This window comes from Meriones unguiculatus, chromosome 3, assembly GCF_030254825.1.
Source record: "Meriones unguiculatus strain TT.TT164.6M chromosome 3, Bangor_MerUng_6.1, whole genome shotgun sequence".
NCBI lineage: Eukaryota > Metazoa > Chordata > Mammalia > Rodentia > Muridae > Meriones > Meriones unguiculatus.
In genome coordinates this window covers 117,230,769-117,253,541 of record NC_083351.1, presented here as the reverse complement: position 1 = coordinate 117,253,541, position 22,773 = coordinate 117,230,769, and positions in this window count along the sequence as shown.

The following is a 22,773-nucleotide window of genomic DNA, read 5'->3' as shown; positions in this document are numbered from 1 at the left end:
AATTTAAACTATTTATAGTAACTATGGGGAAATAGAATTGTGTAGAATGCATTTTAAGTTATACTAACAATATCAAAGTAACTTCTTTGAAGTCAAGAAAAATCAAGAAGTATCTTACTTAATAAAGCCTACTATTTTCTAAATGATAACAAAAATTTGAAAATCTTATGATCACTATTTTAGAAATTCTATAAATTTCCATTTTCTTTATCATTTTCATTGTTTCTCTGTGACATTATCTCTCCATTCTATCTTAATTGAAAGGTGTAAATCATTATCATGTATGTGTGCATTTGTATGTGTGTGTAAGTATGTATGTGTCTTCATGCATGTGAACACACTTCCACCAAGGACAAATGAAGCTCAGAAAACAGCTTTGTTAGTTTTCTCTGGTTATGTTTTGTGGGGAATGGGAAACAAAGCAAGTTTACCAGACTTGCACAGCAAACACCTTAACCTGCTGAGTCATCTCTCTCTCTCTTATTTCCATTTTAAAATTTGAGATATGAAAGAATTTTTAAATACTTTTCCAAACGCCTCTAAAAATATGTTCTCTAAATTGCATATCATTTATTTACCAGAGCTTTAATAGGGTGGCATGTTTAGTATTTCCAAATACAAATTGTAAATTTAAAATTGTGTTTATTTTATTTAGTGAGTATTTCATTTTTTAATTTCTTCAGTCCGGAATTTATAAAGGATAATGCATAGAAACTAAATTCTGTTTTCAATATGCATGCTTTTTCCTTCAGTGTATCAGTGTTTAACGACTGTGTTACTTTTGAAGATTTCTGAGTAGCAGCTAGATATGAAGGTATTACACTCTATTTCTCAAACAAACCAATGTGTGTCAGTACTTTGACCTCTTTGTTTCTTAAAAAAAAATAAATTGTATAAATTATAAGGCTTTTGGTTCTGACTAAAAGAATAAGAAAATAGTGACATTCTCTTTTCAGAGCATGTCCACCATTCTCTTTCCACCAGTCTTAGCCACACAGACCTTATTACAGAAAAAAGCAGATAAGCGAACTTTACATTTCCTTTTGTCTACAAAACAATCCTCACGTGTAAAGGTGCCAATTCCGTTTAAGGTTTTCTCTAGCAATAATGTCTACCTCTGTTGCTTTCTTCAAGTCTTCCAGGTTGAAGTGTTGCCACTTTGCAGTAAACGTGGAAATGTTTCCCACTTTAGATGTTCTTTACAAACATTTACTACACTTTCTAGTGCTCATTTAAGATATTATAATAATAAATAAATGGCAGAAAGAAACAGAAACAAAGATGAGAAGATAGGAGAAAGGAAATGAAAGAAAGAGTAAAATAGGAGAGCAGACAGAAAGGTAGTGAAAGCCATGTGGTTTAAGCCAGTATGTTCTCTCCATAATTAAGAACCCTACTGTTGATTCAAGCCTTTGGATTACCATGATTAAGACAGCCAAAACTAATAGATATATAACTTGTCAAAGCATCAGTCTATCCTCCACCAACCCAAAGTGAGAAAACATATGTACAATAGACACATATATGTAGATATGATGTATATGGTATATGGCATATGAAAAATGATATAATATACATCATATGTCATATATAAGATATACTACATAGCCTATATGATTGATATGTGATATATGAATATTATATTACATAAAATATAGTATAATAAGTAATATGAATGATATACCTAATTATATATACCATATATTATATAATGTATTATAATATAGTATACATGATATATTATTTAATATATATTTGTATAATTATATAGTTGATATAATACATAATGTGATATATGATATCAAATACATTATATATAATAGATATATAATATCATATATAAAATATATACTATCTATAATATGCAGTGATATGTGATGTCTGATGTATATATAATATGTGACATATATGATGGTACATATAATATATGATGTGTGGTATATAACATTTGATATGTAATGTGTATACACATATTTGATTTTTCAAGTCTTATAAGTAAAATCGTTCAATCCTAAGAGAAAACATACACAAATATATACATATATTTATACAAATATAATACACATATATACGTGTGTGTATATACATATATATATGGTTGGGATTTTCAATACAGGGTTTTGCTGCAAAGCCTTGGATGTCCTGAAACTTGCTCTGTAAACCAGATTATCCCATCACTCACATAGATCTGCCTGCCTCCCTAAACGCTAGAATCAAAGGCATGTGCCACCATTGCCCACTAGAAAAATCTTACCTTTTGACATCTATATCCAAAACTGGTCACACAAGTATCTCATCTTTTACACAGAAATGTCTGCCTTTCTACTTTCCCACTTCAGTGATTCTTCAGCATTCTTTAGATTTTAATTTTCAGAACATACATTTACTTTCCTTTGTGTCCATGAGTCATATTAATTTGTGCCATCACTTCAGATGTAGTTTTCTTTTTTTTTTTTTTTTTTTTTTTTCCAGAGCTGAGTGAGAACCAAACCCAGGGCCTTGTGATTGCTAGGCAAGGGCTCTACCACTGAGCTAAATCCCCAAACTAGAAGTAGTTTTCTTTTAATAGAAACTTTTAAACTCCCCCAATTCTCAATTTCAAGGTTTAGTCAATGTTTTATTCTGCAGATTGTTTCTAGATTAGAGAAATCTGACCTGGCTATAGAAACTCTAATTACAGTAATGAAGAGCTAATGAATATGTCCATGATGTTTAAATTATTGCTAATACAAATAATAAATTTGCTTATTGTAGCAGAAATTTTTAATTGCTTCACCTCTTTTTTGACATTTAATTTTTTTATTATTATTGCTTAAAATGTATTCACTTTGTATCTGGGCTGTAGCTCCCTCCCTCATCTTTTCCAAGTACCACACTCTTTTGTCTTCTCCACCTATATCCCTCCCCGAATCCACTGATAGGGGAGGCCTTCCTACCCTACTATCTGACCTTGCTTATCAGGTCTCATCAGCACTATCTAGATCCTCTTTCTCCGTGGCCTACTAAGGCCACCCACCCAGGTACAGGGATTATCAAAGAGCAGACATCTACTTTTTGCCAGAGATTGACCCAGATTCCCTTACTAGAGACCCCCATGGAGACAGAGCTATCCATGAGCTATATTGCAGCAGGGGGTCTAGGTCATTTCCATGCATGGTCCTTCATTGATTATTCTGTGTGTGAAGGCCCCATGAGCCTAGGTTTTTTTGGCTTTGCTGTTCTCCTTGTGGAGTTCTTGTCCCTTTCAGGTCATTCTATCCCCCTCTTCTTCCACAAGGATTCCATTACTCAATCAAAAATTTGGTTATGAGCCTCAGTATTTCCTTCCACACCCTGGTGGGTAGTCAGAGGTCCTCTATAGAAGGCTCCTGTCCTGTTCCTTTTCTTCTCCTACTTACGATGTCTATTCTGTTTGCCCTTCTGAATGAAGATTAAACATCTTCCCTAGGGTCCTCCTTATTGTTTAGCTTCTTTAAGAATATACAGCTTAGTATGTTTATCCTATATTATATGGCTATTTCTACCTGTAAGTGGGTATATACCATGTGGGTCTTTCTGCTTCTAGGTTACCTCACTGAGAATGATCTTTTCAAGCTCCATCCAGTAGACTGCAAATTTCATGACTTCCTTGTTTTTAAATTGCTGAGTAGTTTTCTATTGTGTAAATGTACCACAATTTCTGTATTTATTCCTCAGTTGAGGAACATCTGGGTTGTTTCCAGATTTTGGCTATTTTGAACAAAACTGCTATGAACATAGTTGAGCAAATGTCCTTGGTGAATGGTGAAGCATCTTTTGTGGTATATGCCCAGGCATGTAATAGCTGGATCTTTAGGTAGCACTATTCTTAATATTCTGTGAAAGTGCAAGATTGATTTCAAAATTGGTTGCACAAGTTTATATTTCCATCAGCAAAGGAGGAGGGTTCCCCTTTCTCCACAACATCACCAACATGTGTCATGCCTTGAGTTTTTAATCTTAAACATTCACATGAGTGTAAGGTTGTTTTGATTTGTATTTCCCAGATGACTAAGGACATTGTTTATTTTTTAAAGTGTTTCTCTGACATTTAATATTCCTCTATTAAAAATTCACTGTTTAGCTCTGTACCCCATTTTTAAATAGGATTATATGGTTGGTGTTTAACTTCTTGATTTCTTTATATATTGTGGATATTAGCTTTCTGTCACATATAGAGTTGGCGAAGTTCTTTTCCCAATATGTAGGCTGTCTTTTTGCTCTGATTACAGTGTCCTTTGCTTTATAGAAGCTTTTCATTTTTCAGGAGGTCCCTTTTATTGATTGTTGATGTTAGAGCCTGTGCTGTTGGTGTTCTGTTCAGGATATTTTCTCCTGTGCCAATGAGGTCAAGGCTCTTCCCCACTTTTTCTTCTAAGCAAGTTTGTGTGTCTGGTTTTACCTAGAGGTCTTTGATCCACTTGGACTTTAGTTTTGTGCAGGGTGATAAATATGGATCTATTTACATTTTTCTACATGTAAACATACAGTTAGACCAGCACAATTTGTTGAAGACTATTGGTTTTAAATTACATGGTTTTGATTCTTTGTAGGGTCTTTTCAGGTTTCTTTAGGTGTGTGGGATTTTTTTCTGGATCTTCGATTCGATTCCAGTGATCTACCAGTCTGTTTCTATGCCAGTACCATGCCTTTTTATTACTGCTGCTCTATAGTACAGTTTGAGATCAGGGCTGGAGATTCCTCCAGAAGACCTTATATTGTAAAGGAATGTTTAAACTTTTCTGTTTTTTGTTTGTTTGTTTTGTGTTTTCCCATACGAAATTGGGAGTTCTTTCTTTTTTGTTGTTTTGCTTTTCTTCACTTTTTATATTTACACTTTTATAAATTACAGTTTATTCACTTTGTATCCCCTCTGTAGCCTCTCCCTCATCCCCTCTGAACCCCATCCTCCCTCCATCATCTCCTCCCAATCCCACTGTCCTTCCATTATCTCCTCCCATGCCCTTTCCCCAGTCCATTGATAGGGGAGGTTCTTCTCCCCTTCCTTCTGACCCTATCCAATTAGGTCTCAACAGGAGTGGCTGCATTGTCTTCCTCTGTGGACTGGTGATGCTGCTCCCCCATCAGTGGGAGGTGATCAAAGAGCCAGCCACTTAGTTCATGTCAGAGACAGTTCCTGTTCCCATTACCAGGGAACCCACTTGGAGACTTCAAGGTCTGTAAGAATCTTGTTGGTATTTTGATGGGAACAGCATTAAATCTGTAGATTGCTTTTGGTAGTATTACTACTTCCACTATGCTAATCTTACTGATCCATGATGTATATTGCCTTTACTGTGTTTAGGTATGTGCCTTGTATCCCTGATCTCTCCAAGACTTTACTTCAAGAAGTTTACTTCGTTGTGGTGGATGATATCTTTGATGTAGTCTTGGATTCGGTTTGTGAATATTTTATTGAGTATTTTTGCATCAATGTTCATTAGCTAGATTGGTCTGAAGTTCTCTTTCTTTGTTGAGTTATTGTGCAGTTTATGTATCAAGGTGACTGTGGTCTCATAGAATGAGGTGGTAGTGTTCTTTTTGTTTCTTTTTTTTTTGGTGGAATAGTTTAAACAGTATTGGTACTTGCTTTTTTGTGAAGGTCTGGTAGAATTCTGCACTGATACTATCTAACCCTGGACTTTTTTATAAATGGGAGATTTTGATAACAGCTTCTGTTTCCTTAGGGGATATAGGAATATTTAATTTATTTACCTGGTCTTGATTTAGCTTTGGTAAATGGAATCTATCAAAAATATTGTCAGGGTTGGAGCAATCATTCAGCGTTTAAGAACACCGACTGTTCTTCCAGTGGACTCAGGTTCAATTCCCAGCACCCATATGGTAGCTCATAACTGTCTGTAACTCTAAGAGCTAACACCCTCACACAGACATACATGCAGGCTAAACACCAATCCACATAAAGTAAAAATAAGAATATTGTCCATTTCATTTACATTTTCAAATCTAGTTGCATACAGGTTTTTAAAGTGGGATCTTATGATTCTTTGAGTTTCCTCACTGTCTGTCATTATATCCCCCTTTTCATTTCTGATATTGTTTGGCTAAGAGTTTGTCTATCTTCTTGATTTTCTCAAAGAACCAGTTCTTGGTTTCATTGATTCTTTGATTTGTTCTCTTTGTTTCTAATTTATTGATTTCATCCCTGAGTTTGATTGTTCCTCCCCATCTACTCCTCTTGGGTTTGTCTGCTTCTTTTTATTAATTTATTTATTTCTTCAATAGGGCTTTTGGGTGTGCCATTAAGTTGTTTGTATGAGATTTCTTTCTGAAGGCACTTAGTGTTACGAACTTTCCTCTTAGCACTGCTTCCATTGTGTCTCATAAATTTGGGTAAGTTGTACCTTCATTTTCATTGAAATCTAGAAAGTCTTTAATTTCTTTCTTTCTTTCTTCCCTGTCCCAGCTGTCTTTGAGTAGAGAGTTGTTCAGTTTCCATGCATATGTAGGCTTTTTGTTATTTCTGTTATTGTTGAGGTCTAATTTCAGACCATGGTGGTCTGATAGGATACAAGAGATTATTTCAATCTTCTTATGTCTGTTGAGGCTTGCTTTGTGTCTGACTTTATGGTTAATTTTGGAGAAGGTTCTTTGAGTTGAAGGTTCTTTTGTGTTTGGGGGAAAAGTCCTGTAGATATCCATTAGGTCCATTTGATTTAAGACCTTTGTAAGTGTCATTGTTTCCCTATTTAGCTTCTGTCTTGATGATCTGTCCCTTGGTGAGAGTGGAGTGTTGAAGTCTCCCACTATTAAGGTGTTGGGATCAATGTGTGATTTAAGCTTTAAAAATGTTTCATTTACAAATGCAGGGGGTACTCTTTTATTTGGGGCATAGATGTTCAGGATTGTTATGTTCTCCTGGAGGATTTTTACTTTGGTGAGAATGTTGTGTCCCTTCCCATGTCTTTTGAAAAATTTGGTTGAAAGTCTATTATATTAGATATTAGGTTGGCTACTCAAGCTTGCTTCCTGGCTCTATTTGCTTAAAAAATATATATACAGCCCTTTACTCTGAGATTGTATCTATCTTTGTTGCAGAGGTGTGTTTCTTGGACGCAACAGAATGTTGCATCTTGTTTTGGCAACCATTCTGTTAGTTTGTGTCTTTTTATTAGAGAGTTGAGATTACTGTTATTGATAGATATTAGTGACCAATGATTATCAGTTCCTTTTATTGTGGAGTTTGTGATGATTGTGTGTTTGTGTGCTTGTTTTCTTTTGTTTATTTTTGTTGTGAAGATGTCTTTATCCTGTTTTTTCTTGAGTGTAGTTGATATTACTGGGTGAGAGTTTTCCTTCTAGTATCTTCTGTAGGGCTGAGTTGCTGTGTACATATTGCTTAAATTTAGGTATGTCACATAATATTTTGTTTTTTTTCCATCTCTCTTTTTTTTGAAAGTTTTGCTGGGTATAATAGTCTGGGTTAGACTCTGTGGTCTCTAAGTATCTGCCCAGTCCCTCCTTGTTTTCATGGTCTGTGTTGTGAATTCTGGTGTGATATTTACAGGTTTGCCATTATATGTTACTTGGCCTTTTTCTCTTGTCACTTTTAATACCTTTTCTTAGTTCTGTAGCTTTAGTGTTTTGATTATTATGTGGTATGAGGAATTTCTTTTCTGGTCTCATCTATTTGGTGCTCTGTAAGCCTCTTGGGTGTTTATGGTATCTCTTTCTTAAGTTTGGGGAAATTTTTTTCTGTGATTTTCTCAAAAACTTTTTCTGAACCTTGGAGCCTGGAATCTTATTTTTCATCTATTCCTATTATTCTTAGGTTTCATCTTTTCATGGTGTTCTTGGTTTCTTGGATGTTTTTTGTCAGGAACTTTTCTGATTTTATCTTTTCTTTGAGAGGTGTATTGATTTCTGTAATTGTATCTTCAGTGCCTGAGATTCTCTTCTCCATGTCTTGTATTCTGTTGGTGATGCTTACCTTTGTGATTTCTGATCTCTTCTCTAAGTTTGCCAACTCCAAGGTTTTCTCTGCTTGTGTTTTCCTTATTGATTCTAATTCTGTTTTAATGTCTTGCACCATTTTCTTCGCCTGTTTGAATGTGGATTCCTATCTGTGTATGATGGCCTCTACTTTTTTTTTTGTTTATTTCCTACTTATGTTTCTCAAATAACTACATAATTACAGATTTAAAATCATTTTCCTGCATTTCAGCTGCATTAGAATATCCATTGATTTTCACAGATTCTGGTGAATCTATAATGTCCTGGTTTTTGTTATCTGTTTCTTAAGCCAGCTTCTGTCCATCTGGCTCTCTGTAGTCTTGACTGATTGTACCTAGAGCCTGTGCTGCAGACTGGGCCCACCAGTCTCTGGAGTCTGAAGTAGTCTCTGCTGGATTCATTGTCTTTGCAGGCTCACTATTTGTTGCTCAGGTATGCCATTTAGCTGGTATGCAGCCAGAAGAATCCCTGAATCTAGAGCTGCACCAGTGTCCCACAGGCTTCTTTGAGATGGCAGACAAGGGGATTTAGGTCCTGCTCCTGGCCCAGCTCTGCCTGGTTCACTGGCTGTGCTGACCTCATTATTTCCAACCCAGGTGGGTTAGGCAGCTGAGGAGGAGGCAGAAAGATCTCAGAGCCTAGAGCTGTTCCAGTGCCCCACAAACCTCGTTGGGGAGTTGGACAATGGAACTTGGGTCCTACACCTAGCTCAGCTTTGCTGGGTTCTCTGTCTGTGCTGGGCTTGCTATTTCTTGCCCAAGTGAGCCAGGCATCTGGGGCACAGGCAAAAAAAAGTCTGTGAGCCTAGAGCTGCTCCAGTGCCTCACTGACTTTCTTGGGATAGAAGACAATGGGACTTGGGTCCTGTGCCTGGCTCAGGTCCACTGTGTTCACTGTTTGTGCTGCATTGGCTGATTCTGACCCAGGTGACCTGGGCAGCTGGGGAGCAGGCAGAATGGAGCTGCACCTCCTTCACAGTGCAAGAAGATATCCCCTCCACAGGAGGGTGAGAGTGAGCACCACTAGCAGCTGTAATCAGGAAGGTGTCCACAGGATGGTGAGAGTGGGCCCCAGGTTTGGAGCCTCACCCTCAGTACAGGAAAGTATTCACTCCACAAGCAATGAGAGTGAGCACCCAAGGATGGAACCAACAGATGCTAGTCCCAAGGAAGTGTCCAGGGATGGTGGCCTAGACAGGTGGCCTAGTGTTGTGGCAGTGCTGGGTGGGAACCAGGGGGATTTTTCCTAGTATTGGCTGGGTGGCCTGAAGATGGACCTTTGAGTATCCCTGTGAATTCTCCTCTCACCTGAGAAACACAGACACTGGGGTTTTGGGGTCCGTGATACATCCTGCCTGTCACTCTGCTCTCACTGCTGAACTGCTGTTCAGATACCCTTCATGGTCAGTGTTGCCATCTTGGATCTCTTTGTTTCAAATCTTTCTTACTAAATATTGACTCATTTTCACTCAAATACCTGCCAGCCTATTTACTTATTTTAGGTTACCTTAAGGTGCCTTTTTTTCAACCCTATTTGAATCCTACTTATTTTCACAAGGAAAGGCTTCAAACATAAGGAACTAATTCTGATGATGAGGTATTTAATACTTCATATATCAGTTCATGTGAGGATATTCTTAAGTTTTCAAATATCTGATAGTCTACAAAATCAGTCACATTGTTTTCTTCCACAAGACTTCCTGACTAAAATTATTTTTAAAATTTTATCACTTTATTCAAAGTAGACTTTGAAATAACATGGGAGCTTTTAAAATTATTTAATATATAATGCAAAAAATTAAACATAGTGTTGTAATTTTCATATACTTTATGATATGTTAGTGTTAAAATAATTTCTTCCTATGGATTGTTTAATTTCTTCTGAATTAAATTTATTGTTACCACATTCTCATTCCAAAGTCATTTGTGATTAAAGGTATTGAAAGAAAAATGAACAATGTATGAGATTTTTGAGGACAGTGGGATTAATTAGGAGGTCAGATATTTAGAGACAGTAAGTATTTATGTAAGCTAGTTAGTGATTTCACAAAGGATTTTGTGTATATTTTTGTCTAAAACTTTCAAAAATATTTGTGTGATATTGTCTTATGTACTATTTATGTTGAATAAAGGGTTATTTTTGTAGTGACTTGATGAAAATGCAAATTGTCATCAATAATATCAACAGTATCATTATGATTATTACCAATAATTACTACTAATCATTATTACTAGTGTAATCATGACTATTTAGGAACATAAATGTTCAAATGAAAGTTTTATTCTTTCTAAACTTACTACTGTTGTCAAAATGTAAACCAATTACAGCTGATAAATATAGATGTGTATATACATAATGTTTTTAAATATTAAACTTACTCTTCTCATCCATAAAATTTTTAAAGGGGGAACTAATATAGAAAATTAAAAGAAAACATTACAAAACTGCATTTTCATTTATCTTTATGATTTCCGCAGGCTTACGTGCATCATTCTAGTTTTAAGTACCTAAACTTCTTGAAACCAATTTGTACTCCTTTAGTAATATGCTGAGTTAATACTGAGTTAGAACAATGTGCACTGAATGTTCTGTGAATCAGAAATCAGAGCTGCAAAAACTGTGCTAAAAAAAATAAGCAACCATAGAAACAGCTGGAAAAAAATTATGCTTATGCAGCCTTATGAAATGCAGTTTAAAATGAAAGAAATGAGGAAAACACTATTCATAATTTCTTTTAGACACAAAAGAATCTTAAAAGGGTCCTCCCAGAGGAATGGTGCACACAGTTCTCCCTGACGCTAAAGAATAGGTTCCAGAAAGAGTCTGTGAGAATATAATAATGTGACTTGTCGAAACTGGACTGTTTTTAGTTCTTATAATTTGAAGAAAAAGTAAAGCCCTGATTCTAAAATGCAGAACAAAATTAAAGTTATAATTATACAAAAGAGTACAGAGTGGCAGCTGCAAAACCCCATATATTACTCCCCAACTGTAATTCCCAGGATTAATCCTGATCTTATTGACTGCAATATTAACTTCTGTAAATAGCAAAGCAGAGTGTGTTTGTGGGAGGAAGTTCGAGGAAGCAGAGTAGAGGACAGCACACTGCTTTGTCGAGTTGGACACTTTTTGAGTTCAATGGTGAAAACGATTCCCACCAACATGAAAACATATGTCAAAATTCTGATAATATCAAAAGTTGGTTACTTTCAAAGTCAAACATAAAAAGTGAACTTTTTTAACTGCATGAAATTGTAACATCTGTTCTAACAATTTTATGCAGAACAAAATGTGATCATTTCTTTCCCACCTAGAAATTCCATAGCACTTTTTTTTTCTTTGCCCAAATGTTTTTCTCTGACCCTTCAGATACAACAAATGAGTTCTTTGTATTTATTCATTGTGGTTTTTCCATCTACCTTCATTCTACGTATGCTGTTGGAATATTTTAGATTGTATGTCACATTTTAAGCTTTTTATCATCCTAGATTGGCATTCTTATACTTTGTATAATATTCACTTTGGAAAACTTCTTTGTATTTATTTCATCTTTTTCTTTTATTTCTTGATTACCATGGTTTAAGAGTATCATCTGCTCAATGATGGTCTATCCACAGATTTGGATAATCATTATCTTCACACTTATAGGTAATTTCAGCATCAAGGACACTTGGGCTAATATGGCCACTATTCCCTTCTTTTAATAAAAGTTTTCTGATGGGACTTGGTAAGGAAGTTCAATCTGAAAATGCTAAATACTTAGTTTCAACTATTATAATTCTTTGCATTCTTATGTCACTACAATAGATATTTAAAATTTAGAATTTTGAAACAAAAATATTTTGTAGATGCTGAGACTTATGGGCAACCTTTGGGCAGAGTGCAGGGAATCTTAGGAAAGAAGTGGAAAACAGTAAGATCTGGAGAGGACAGGAACTCCACAAGGAGAGCAACAGAACCAAAAAATCTGAGCACAGTGGTCTTTCCTGAGACTGATATTCCAACCAAGGACTATGCATGGAGATAACCTGAGACCCCTGCACAGATGTAGCCCATGGCAGTTCAGTATCCAAGTGGGTTCCATTGTAATAGGAACAGGGACTGTCTCTGACATGAACTGATTGGCCTGTTCTTTAATTACCTCCCCGTGAGGGGGAAGCAGCATTGCCAGGCCACAGAAGAAGACAATGCAGCCACTCCTGATGAGACCTAATTGACTAGGATCATAAGGAAGGAAAAGAAGTCCTCCCCATCAGTGGACTTGGGAACGGGCATGCAGGCAGAGGGTGGAGGAAGGGAGGGATTGGGATGGGAGGAGGGAAGGAACCACGGGGGGGGGGGAGATACAAAGTGAGTAAAGTGTAATTAATAAAGAAAAATTTAAAAAAAGAAAAAAGAGAGAGAGAAAAAGACTGAGAAAGACATCAGGGAGGGAAGAAGTGAAGGAGGCAGAAGACAGCTCAGTTTTCACTGTTATGTAGCCTCTAAGTAGTTTATATGTTGATGTTGTGGCTGCATTTGTATATGTGTGCATTCATTATAAATTATCGTGTGTATAGGCAACTTATTTTGTGTTTCTTTGTTTATGAACATGCATGTGTATGAAACTCTGAGTACACATATGAATTCAAATGATATTCTAGACCATTCATAAATATGCGGGGGAAAATGACATCAGATAGGTGAGGAAGTATGTCCAGGCTTAAGGTAGAGTTAGAGTCTGTGTACTCTCTATCAATAGTGTTTTCCATCTTACTCCCAAGGACTGTGGAAGGAGGTGAACTGAGACCAAAGCTGGTCTGATCCAGAAAATGCATACTCGGCTATACAGGAACACTCATAAACTATAGCTTTCCTTTCAAAATGGTAAAATTGAAAAGGACTGAATGAACTCACAGAAAGCAGACTACTCTATGAAGGACCAATGAACAAACTGAATAATTGAGCTGACATTCATAGATTTTCATATTGGTGTTCTTAGGCTGCATGACGACCTGCAGAGCTGAACTTCTTCCTGCCTGTTCTCTTTGGGCAGCCAAGATACACATGATTGTTCTTTATTTAAAAAGAAGTTCCTCTGATTGAGGCAAAGGCTGCCTTTGTCAATTCTGGGTGTGATTCACGTAGTACCGGGAATCCTGAATAAGGTACTCAGAAACTTAAGAGCCTCTTTTTTTGTTTGATTGTCTGTTTTTGCTTACTTTGCTTACTTTAGAGTACCAGAGACATATGTCGTTTTCTGGCCTCTGTTCAGCTAGCTCACATCTCTTATGTCATTGTAATTTTGGATCTCTTTCCCTACCTATACAACAAAAGGGCTGGAATTCTGTCCTTGTGCATCCTTCCAATTGTGCGATTATTGGTGACTTGGTGAACAGCTCTTGTGAGAGTTTACTGTAACAAGACAGTCCAGTATCACCAACCTTTGAGAGATTAACTAAACTGAACCTACTTTATTCATTTATAAAATAAACATAGATATATGACTCTTATCTCAAAAAAAAAACTTGCTTATGGCATATAGCTGCTGCCCCCCTTATTAGAGAACCTACATGGAAAATGAGCTGCTTATGGGCTACATCTGAGCAGGGGATCTGGGTCTTTTCTATACATAATTGGTGCATCAGTCTCTGCAGGCTCCCCTGTGCCCAGATTTTTTTTAGCTTTGTGGTTGTCCTGTAGAACTCCTGTCCCTTCCAGGTCCATCTTAATGCTCCCTATTTCCATAAGACTCCCTGTGCTCTGCCCAAAGTTTGGCTCTGTAGGTGCTTTGAACCTCTGATGGGAGGAGTCTTTCAGAGGATGTCAATGATAGGCTCTTGTCCTGTTCCCTCTCTTCTACTGCTTCAGGTGTCTAAACTGTTTGCCCTCCTGATTGAGATTTAAGCATCTTCCCTAGGGGCCTCATTGTTATTTAGCTTCTTTAGGTCTGTGGATTTTAATATGTTTATTCTATATTATATGGCTAATATCCACTTATAAGTGAGTATATACCATGCATGTCTTTCTGTTTCTAGGTTGCCTCACTCAGTTTGCCTGCTTCTCGAACACTTGCCTCTGGCAGGGCTGGCTTTCCAGAGCAGAGAAGAAGAAGACCCAGGCAGTCCTGATGATATTTGATAGGATAGGGTGAGATGGTAAGGGGGACGGTCTCCCCTTTTCAGTGGACTAGAGAAGAAGAGAGTGGGACTGGGAGAAGATGAGGAAAGGGACTAAATTCAGGATATAAAGTGAATAAGTTGTAAAAAATAATAATAATAAAATAAAGCAAACAAAAACCCTTGCTGTTATATCAATAATAACCATGCTACAAGTGTAGAACCATGGAGGATAGGTATAGACTGAGGGAATGTGAGTGGGGTGGAGCAGATAGATCTCCTGAGGATAGGAAATAGAATAGATAGTTATAGTTGGTAGGAGATGGGGTCAGAACAAGGGAGTCAAGAGGAAAGGTGAAGGAAAGAGGGACAAAAGAGAAATAAGTATTGAAACAGCTATTGAGCTAGCTAGGATCATTGGTTCTTGAAGGTATTCATCATACTACCAAAGCAGAAATATGAATACCAACTCAGCCAGAAAACCTTTTACAACGCTTTCCTGCCTGCAAGCTACCTAGCACAATAGTGGCACAAATTTTGTGTGAAGAACCAACCGATATTTGATTTGCCTTAAGCCTCATTCCGTAAGATGTAATTGTTACATACAAGAATCTCCAAGACCTTGAAGCTTGACAGACAAAGGAACTGGGGTAAAATCAAATACTTATCTTCTAGTAAAAGAACATAGCAATGAAATAGAACAAAATATCATTCTGCTATACTCAAAATAAGTGATTTGCTCAGTCATCATCACAGAACCTTCTTGCAGCAAGAGTCGGGTACATATACCAGACATACCAACAGACAATATGCAAAGAGAAAGAAACAACCCTAAAAGGGATGTCTCCTTCAAATTTCATTTTTTATATTTCAGGGATCCCTGCAAATAGTAGACAGAAAAAAATATAACAGCCAAAGGGGATGGAGGATACCAAGGAAACACCCGCTCTAAATCAACCAAATTGATGAAAATATGCATTCACAGAGACTGAAGTAGAATGTACAGAGCCTGCAGGGTTTGTACCAGATGGGTCCTAGAACTGAAAGGAGAGGTAAGCACATGCACCCATTTCTAATTTATAACCGATTATGAATTAGTAACATATTTATCAATCGATATCAATTTCTACTTGATAACTAGTTCTAATTGATAACCATTTGAAAATGGAAATATAACATTTTCAATGGGACTCTCACTAGAGAATAAAGTACTCCTAAAAAAGCTAAGCAACAAGGAGGACCCTAGGGAAGACGCTTGCTTATTCCTCATTCAGAAAGGAAAACAGGATAGACATTCGGGAATAGGAGAAGTCAAAGAACAGGACAGGAGCCTTCCACCGGGGATCTCTGAAAGACTCTACCCACCAGGGTATCAAAGGAGATACTGAGACTTATAGCCAAACTTTGGGCAGAGGGCCAGGAGCCTTATGGAAGAAGAGGGAGATAGAAGACCTGGAAGGGACAGGAATTCAATAAGCAGAACAATAGAACCAAAAAGCCTGGGCCCAGGGGTGCCTGCAGAGACCATATTCCAACAATGAACCTTGCATGGAGAGGATCTAGACCCCCTGCTCAAAGGAAGCCCTTAGGCATCTCAGTCTCCAAGTGGGAACCTAGTAAGGGGAGCAGGGGCTGTCTCTGACAGGAACTCAGTGGCTGGCTCTTTGATCACTTCCCCCTGTGGCAATGAAGATGATACAGACAGTCCTGCTGAGACCTGATAAGCTAGAATCAAATAGAAAGGGAGGAGGTCCTTCCTTATGAAGGGACTAGAGAAAGGGGATAGAGGGAAAATTGGGAGGGTGAGCAGGACTGGGAGGAGACAAGTGAGGGGCTGCAGTGAGATACAAAGTGAATAAATTGTAATAAATAAATGAATAAATAAAATTTTAAAAATAAAAAGAGTAGTCTGCATGATCAGCAGAAGATGACTAACAGAAAGCAAACTCAATGGCATTTTTGAGACTCCTTACCTCATAAAACACCATTTTCGCATATATTGTAGCTTCTGGTTTAATGCATTTACAAGATTGCTCAGTATATGAATGAGTCTCTGTATCTCCACCTGTTTCTCGTGCTGTTTCCTAACCTCTTTTCCTCTGTTTCTTTATTTTGTCCTAATGTGTTAGTGTTTGCCCTATCCTATTATATCTCATTTTATTATTATCCCTTAGAAGTCTGTTTGTTTTCTAATGAGAAACAGAAAGCAAGTGGATCCTGATGGAATTGTAGGAGGAGAGGCACTGGGAAAATAGAGGAAAGAAAAGCCACAATCAGGATACATGAAAAAAATGAATTTTTAATAAATGGGAAAAAAAACTAGCAAAAATGCATTTGTGTATGTGTTCACATGCATGCTGTGTCATCTCAGGAACAAACTTCGGTATTGCTTCTCATCGTCCTCCCCTTTTTGTTTTCTCTGAGACAGGCTCTCTCAGGCCTGAAACTTACTAAGTAGTATAAGTTACTTGGGCACCAAGCCGCAAGAATCAATCTGTGTCTTTTTAGATGAGCAAGAACCACTCCCACTTTACATAAAGGCTCTTTTCTGAGACTAAAAATAATGTGCTTACAGAAAATTTCATAAATTTATATTATACATCTAGCTTATAGCTATGTTTTTAATAGCTATGTTTTTATTCTATTTAACTTTTTCGTGGACCCTCAACAACACATTTTTCTCCTCCTCCTCTTCTTTCACCTCTTCCTCTCTCTCATCCATGTCCTTTGTTTACCATTCAGAACAAAGTGAGTTCAAGTAATGTTGACCATATGCACATGGATGTGGGGTCACCAAATATAGCATGTGCAAATTACTACCAGTCACTTCCTCAGTGAAAAGAAGCTCTTTTTCTCTGGAGCCATCAGCAGTTAACACCACCTTAGAGATATAATCTTGTCTTCCCATTGTTTCTATGTGGACTCTGCATATGTTTCTATCTCTACTTCAAAATCTGATGTATGGAACTGTGGCTCTCACTTACTGATGAATTTAGTGGAATCTGAAGAAAAGCTTGAAAAGGAAATAGGTGTATAGGTAAAGGGAATTGATTATCTTATTAGTAAAGTATTGTTTTCTCAGGGAGAACAAAATATAAAAGAATCACTTGTTTTATATTTTAAATAAATAATTGATTGTAAAAAAATAAAACAGGTTTCCTACCTATATACGAGATATTCTAATTTCAAAATGAGTTTCAGAGTTCTATAGAATCAACACTGTATCAAATGTCTGAGGACTACTACAAAAGAAGACTTGGGATTGTCCTTTATAGACTTGACTCCCACTGAGGGACACAAGGACAGGAGAAAGTCCAGAGTGCTGTCCTGAAAGAATAACAAATGCCGCAAATGCAAATCGCATCACAAAGTCAACATGTTACATAAAAGCTAGGTAGTACTTTGAAATCTACACATTCAGTGTTTTATTCCAGATGCTGGAATGAATGAAGTTTGTTAAAAGAGTAACTAGTTGTACATGATGGGATGGTCCAGTGCTGAACACAGTGGGTATTTTCTTTATAATGTCTTTAGGACTGTTGAACATTTCATCTACAAAAACAAAACAACAACAGCAAAACTCATCACACTAAAACCATATGTTACATTAGGATACTGTTTCAAAAATATAATGTGTGTCAGTACAAAAATAATGAATTAACAAAGAAAATGCACATTATATCTGAATGACTATAGTGCTTTAAAAATATTCAATATTCAAAATGAAGTCATATGAAAATGAAGAAAAATTATTTTAGAGAAAAAAAAAGCAGAGCATACTTGGAAATACAGTCTAAGGTGGATTAGACTGCATCTTTATCTCCTTCATAAACTCAGAGGAGCACATGGGAAAGAAAGGCCTGTGATCAGGGCTAATAGGCAGCAGCTGTTGCAGCCCGGAAGCCTCTGTTCTGTGCAGCTCACCTCCAAAAGCAGAGAAAACTGAAAGTAACAGCTGAAGGCCTAATCCATATGTGCTTTCACCAACCCAGAGAGTTCAGTGCATTAATAATTTTTCCCATATAAAGGACACTTGGAAAGTAACCTTTAAAGTTAAAACTTTCAGCAATATATCTACTTTTTTAAAAAGTGTTTGGTACAGAAATTTATGATTCATACCTTGAACAGTTTTAAACATAAAACTAAACGATAATATTTTCTCCATTATGAAGGCTTTAGTTAGTTTTCCTAAAGACCTTAACAATATAAAGTGGAGATTAAGACTGTCAGTTAACTCAGACAAGGAGAAGCAAATTATATGCCTAATGAAATGTGAATAAAACCAAGGGAAGTTTGAAACTGAGTTTCCCTTCATGCAAGTGTTTGTGCTTTTTTAAAAAAAAAATAAAAACATTAACAGATTATTTATATGAAAACTAGTTGAAATGTATAGACGTAAATTTTTTGCTTCACTTTCTATCACTTTCAAATGCCAATTTTAAGCAGGCAATTCAAAGCAGATATGGATGGGAAGGTCACTTAGGTTCATAGTTTCAGTAGTTTAAATTCATGTCCATAAAGCCTTGGCACCTTTACATCTGGACCTAAAGAGATACAGTGCATGACAGTAGGAGGCTGCTCAGTTCTTTGTGGCCAGGAAGTAACACAAGAAAAGAGTCCCCAATATCATTTTCCTCTCCTAAGTAATGCCTATAATGACAAAGCTTCCTTTCACAAGGCTCTACCTTTTAAATTTTGCATCACCTTCTCACAGAACTAACAGCTAAATACCAAGCTTTCATCCCATTTACCTTTGGGAGATGTACTTGGTGAAAATCACATAAGGTACTGCACTGAGACACAGAAAGAAAAGCATGATATATAATCACTTGTAAGCAGATATTTGCCATAAAATATAAGATAACTAAAAGAAGCTAAGTAACAAGCAACATGCTAGGGAGGATGCTTAATTCTCATTCAGAAGGGTAAATAGAATAGACACTGGAAGCGGTTGAAGAGAGGGAACAGGACAGGAACCTACCATAGATATCCTCTGAAAGACTCCACCCAGAAGGGTATCAAAGAAGGTGCTGACAGTCACAGCCAAACTTTGGGCAGAGTGCAGGGAGTCCTAGGAAAGAGCTGGGGGCCCTAGAAGGACCTAGATTGGACAAGAGCTCCATAACAAGACCAACAGAGTCAACAGATTTGAGCCCCAGGGGCCTGAGGAGACTGATGTACCAACCAAGACCAAGAATGGAAAGGACTTAGGCTCCCTACTCAGATATAGTGGATAGGCAGCTAGACCTCCATCTGACATAGACTCTGTTGACTGCTTTTTGATCACTTTCTCCTGGTTGAGTGGCATTGCCAGGTCATATAAGAAGAGGATGCAACCAATCCTGACGAGATTTGATAGGCTAGGGTCAGAAGGATAGGGAGGAGTGTTCCCTCATTCTGAGGTCTAGGGGAGGGAGACAGAGGGGAAAAGAGGGAGGAAGTATGGGACTGGAATGAGACAAGGAAAGGGCTATGATGAGGATGCAAAGTGAATAAATTAAAAAATACATTTAAATTTTAAAAAGATGCTGCATTAGTCAGGATTGTCTAGAGTAACAGAAAGTGTAGAATGAGTCTCCTTTTCTCAGTCTCTTTGTCTCTGTCTCTCACACACACATACACACACAGATACATAGACACACACATATAGATATAGGTATAGATGTAGATAGAAAGATAGAGATAGATAGATAGATAGATAGATAGATAGATAGATAATGGATAGATAGATAGATAGATAGATAGATAGATAGATAGATAGATAAGTAGGTAGGTAGATACCCCAATTACCTGCAGTCTGTTTAATCCAACAATCTCCAGTTGTGAATGAAAAGATCAAGAATCCAATAAGTGCTCAGTCTATAAGTCTAGATGTCTGAATGCTCTTTCATATTTGCTGGTATCCAAAAGAAGGATGCTCCAATGTTAGCGAAAGAATGGTTGTGCTAGAAGTTGAGGTCAAGCTGACAGACTTCCAGTCTTTATATAGACTTCCAACAAAAAGTATGGCCCAGATTACAGGCCTGTGTTTTACTTTTCCAGTATCAGGATCAATGATCTGTGTCTTCTGACCTCAAAGGCTGGGACCAAAAATGGATTCATCCACTTCAAGGCTAGCAGAAGATCTCCCACAGGTGGGTGTTCTATTTCTGGACTGTAGTTCATTCCAGATACAGTCAAGTTTAAAAGCAATAATAGTCACCACAGATGCTATGGATGTAATATTCATGGGCATCTTAGAACATTAAATCATAAAGGCTGTATAATTATACAGAAAGAAATGAAAAGAGTTTTCTACAAGATATCATGCTATGTTGTTGGAAATATATTCCAGAAGTTTACATTGCATTTCAGAGGCAAATTCAGAATTAATAACCATTTTTCTGTCATCAGAAGGAAAATATAATTAGAGAATTCTAATCATCTTTATAAGGGGTGTTTCATGGAACTACAATAAGTAACAAAAACAGTTTGAAAAGTATAAATATAGTAACTTTCTCTTAATCTGAAAGTTTATTTGATTATTAATTGCACTGAATAATGATGATCAAAATCAATCATTGTTTTCCTACTTGAAATGTATATTTAATAAAATTATCTCAAAAAAATGTGTTCCACATCTATCCTAAGTAAATCTTTCTATGCTTGATAACTACTATCTATGTATTGATGAACTATGGTTTTCTAAAATTGTAAGTACTATATAGAATTATTATTTAATTTTAAAATATATTTCAATGTTGTACTTATACATTGATAGGTTTTATATTAGTCATTGATATATTTGATGAAATTTAAGAGTCTTAAAGAATTTATTGATGAAAAGTACAAACAATACTATTGTCAAAAATAAGTATTTGTGTTCCTTTTTTTTTTTTCAGCAGAGAGAAACAACAGATAAAGTAGAGGACATGTGATGAAACCAGTCCACATTATAACATGACAAATGCTATGGAGATTTCCCAGAAAGATATAATTTATAACAGAATAATTGACAAGAAATGAGTGACTAATTCAGGCCAGATCTTTAAAGAAGACATTTAGAAATATAATGTGATCACAAGGAGCAAGCTGAAAATATTATTAGGAAGATGAAAAGGAAATATTGCAAAGGATAAAAATATTGCCAAAGCAAGAGGCCAGGAAGTATCAATTGAAGTGTATGACCTGGGCCTTAGGCTTCAAGAAATTACGTCAGAGCTGTGAAGAAACTGATCCAGAAAGTAAAAGGGTATGTGGGACATTCAATGGGACTTGACGCTCTAGAATAGTGCACCTCTCCTGCAGAAGAAAATCTCTTACCATGCTTAGAAGACAGAAAAAAAGTCAGAGGCTTGAATCTAGAAAGTTTCACTTACCAGTTTTTGGGAGAAACTAAAACTCTGACAAATGGTGAATAAGTACAAGTGTTTTATGAAAAATAGCATAAATATTTTTAAAGTGGAGGAGAAATAAGAAACCAGGGACAAATGAATGGAAAAATGATTTGCCATACTATGAAGGATATGCTGAAAACAAATAGTAATAATCACTACTCAAGAAATAAAACTGAGCATCTGAAAAAAATAGACAAAGTTAGCATGTTTGCTTCTTGTATCAGTACCCGTTGCAACAGAATAGTTCAGAATAGAAGGATCATCTACAGCATCTGCATTGCAGATTTTTTGTGTGTGTTGCAAAAATGATTGTGATCTACATCATTTATTTCATTGCCAGATTAGCTATCTCTACCTCAATGGCTGGGGTGTGATTTCTTCATCAGGTAGAATCATTAGACTCTTTCTAGAAAATTGTGATTGTATTTTACTTTCAGCTGTGATTGCAAGAAGGAAACATTGTGCCCTTACAACATTTATAATTTATGAAATAATACAAGCATTATCACTGTAATAAACATATTTACTCTTAACAGTTCTACAATATGTTAGTGACTTAGAATCTAAAGAGAGGAGACAAAAAAAGAGAGGAGACAGTTGGATTTTGACATCTATATGTGAAAGTCAACATGTTATGAAATACATGAATGCTTAAAGAAGAGTTTGGTATAGAAAAATATCACTTTCTGATAAAAATATTGAAAATTGTGGCTTTATTTTTGTAACATAAAATTAAATATAACTATTGGACATATTGCTTATAGCAACAGCAAATCATAGCTTTAAAGACAGAGTACCAACAGTGTAATTTAGAAAAATAAAGTGTTTTTTTTCCTAAGGCTTTACAAGAACATAAAATTCTCTACCTCTATCAATGATATTTTATATGTCACCAATAAAAAACAAATATTTTCCAAGCATTGTTAAGTATTATGTTTATGGGACAGGCCTTGAATTTTTGACAGATTTGTGACCATATGAGACAGGGAATCATTGGGTCATTTACCATCTATAAAAGAGCAGGTAACTATTGCAACTGCAAACTAAGCTTTAGAAATTGTCACAGTTGGACCCATAGCATTACAATGACTCAAATCACTGCACCATTTCCACAGAAACACATTTTTATTGGCTGTACAAGCAATATATGAAATAAATCAGAAATATCATCATTCATAAACTAATTTTTATGAACATAAAATTTAACTTCTTGTTGAGGAAATCATAAAGTGGTCCATAAGATACAAGGACCTTTAGAAAAGATGTTTGACACTACTCTTTAGAATACTTTTGTTGGCAAAATGTTG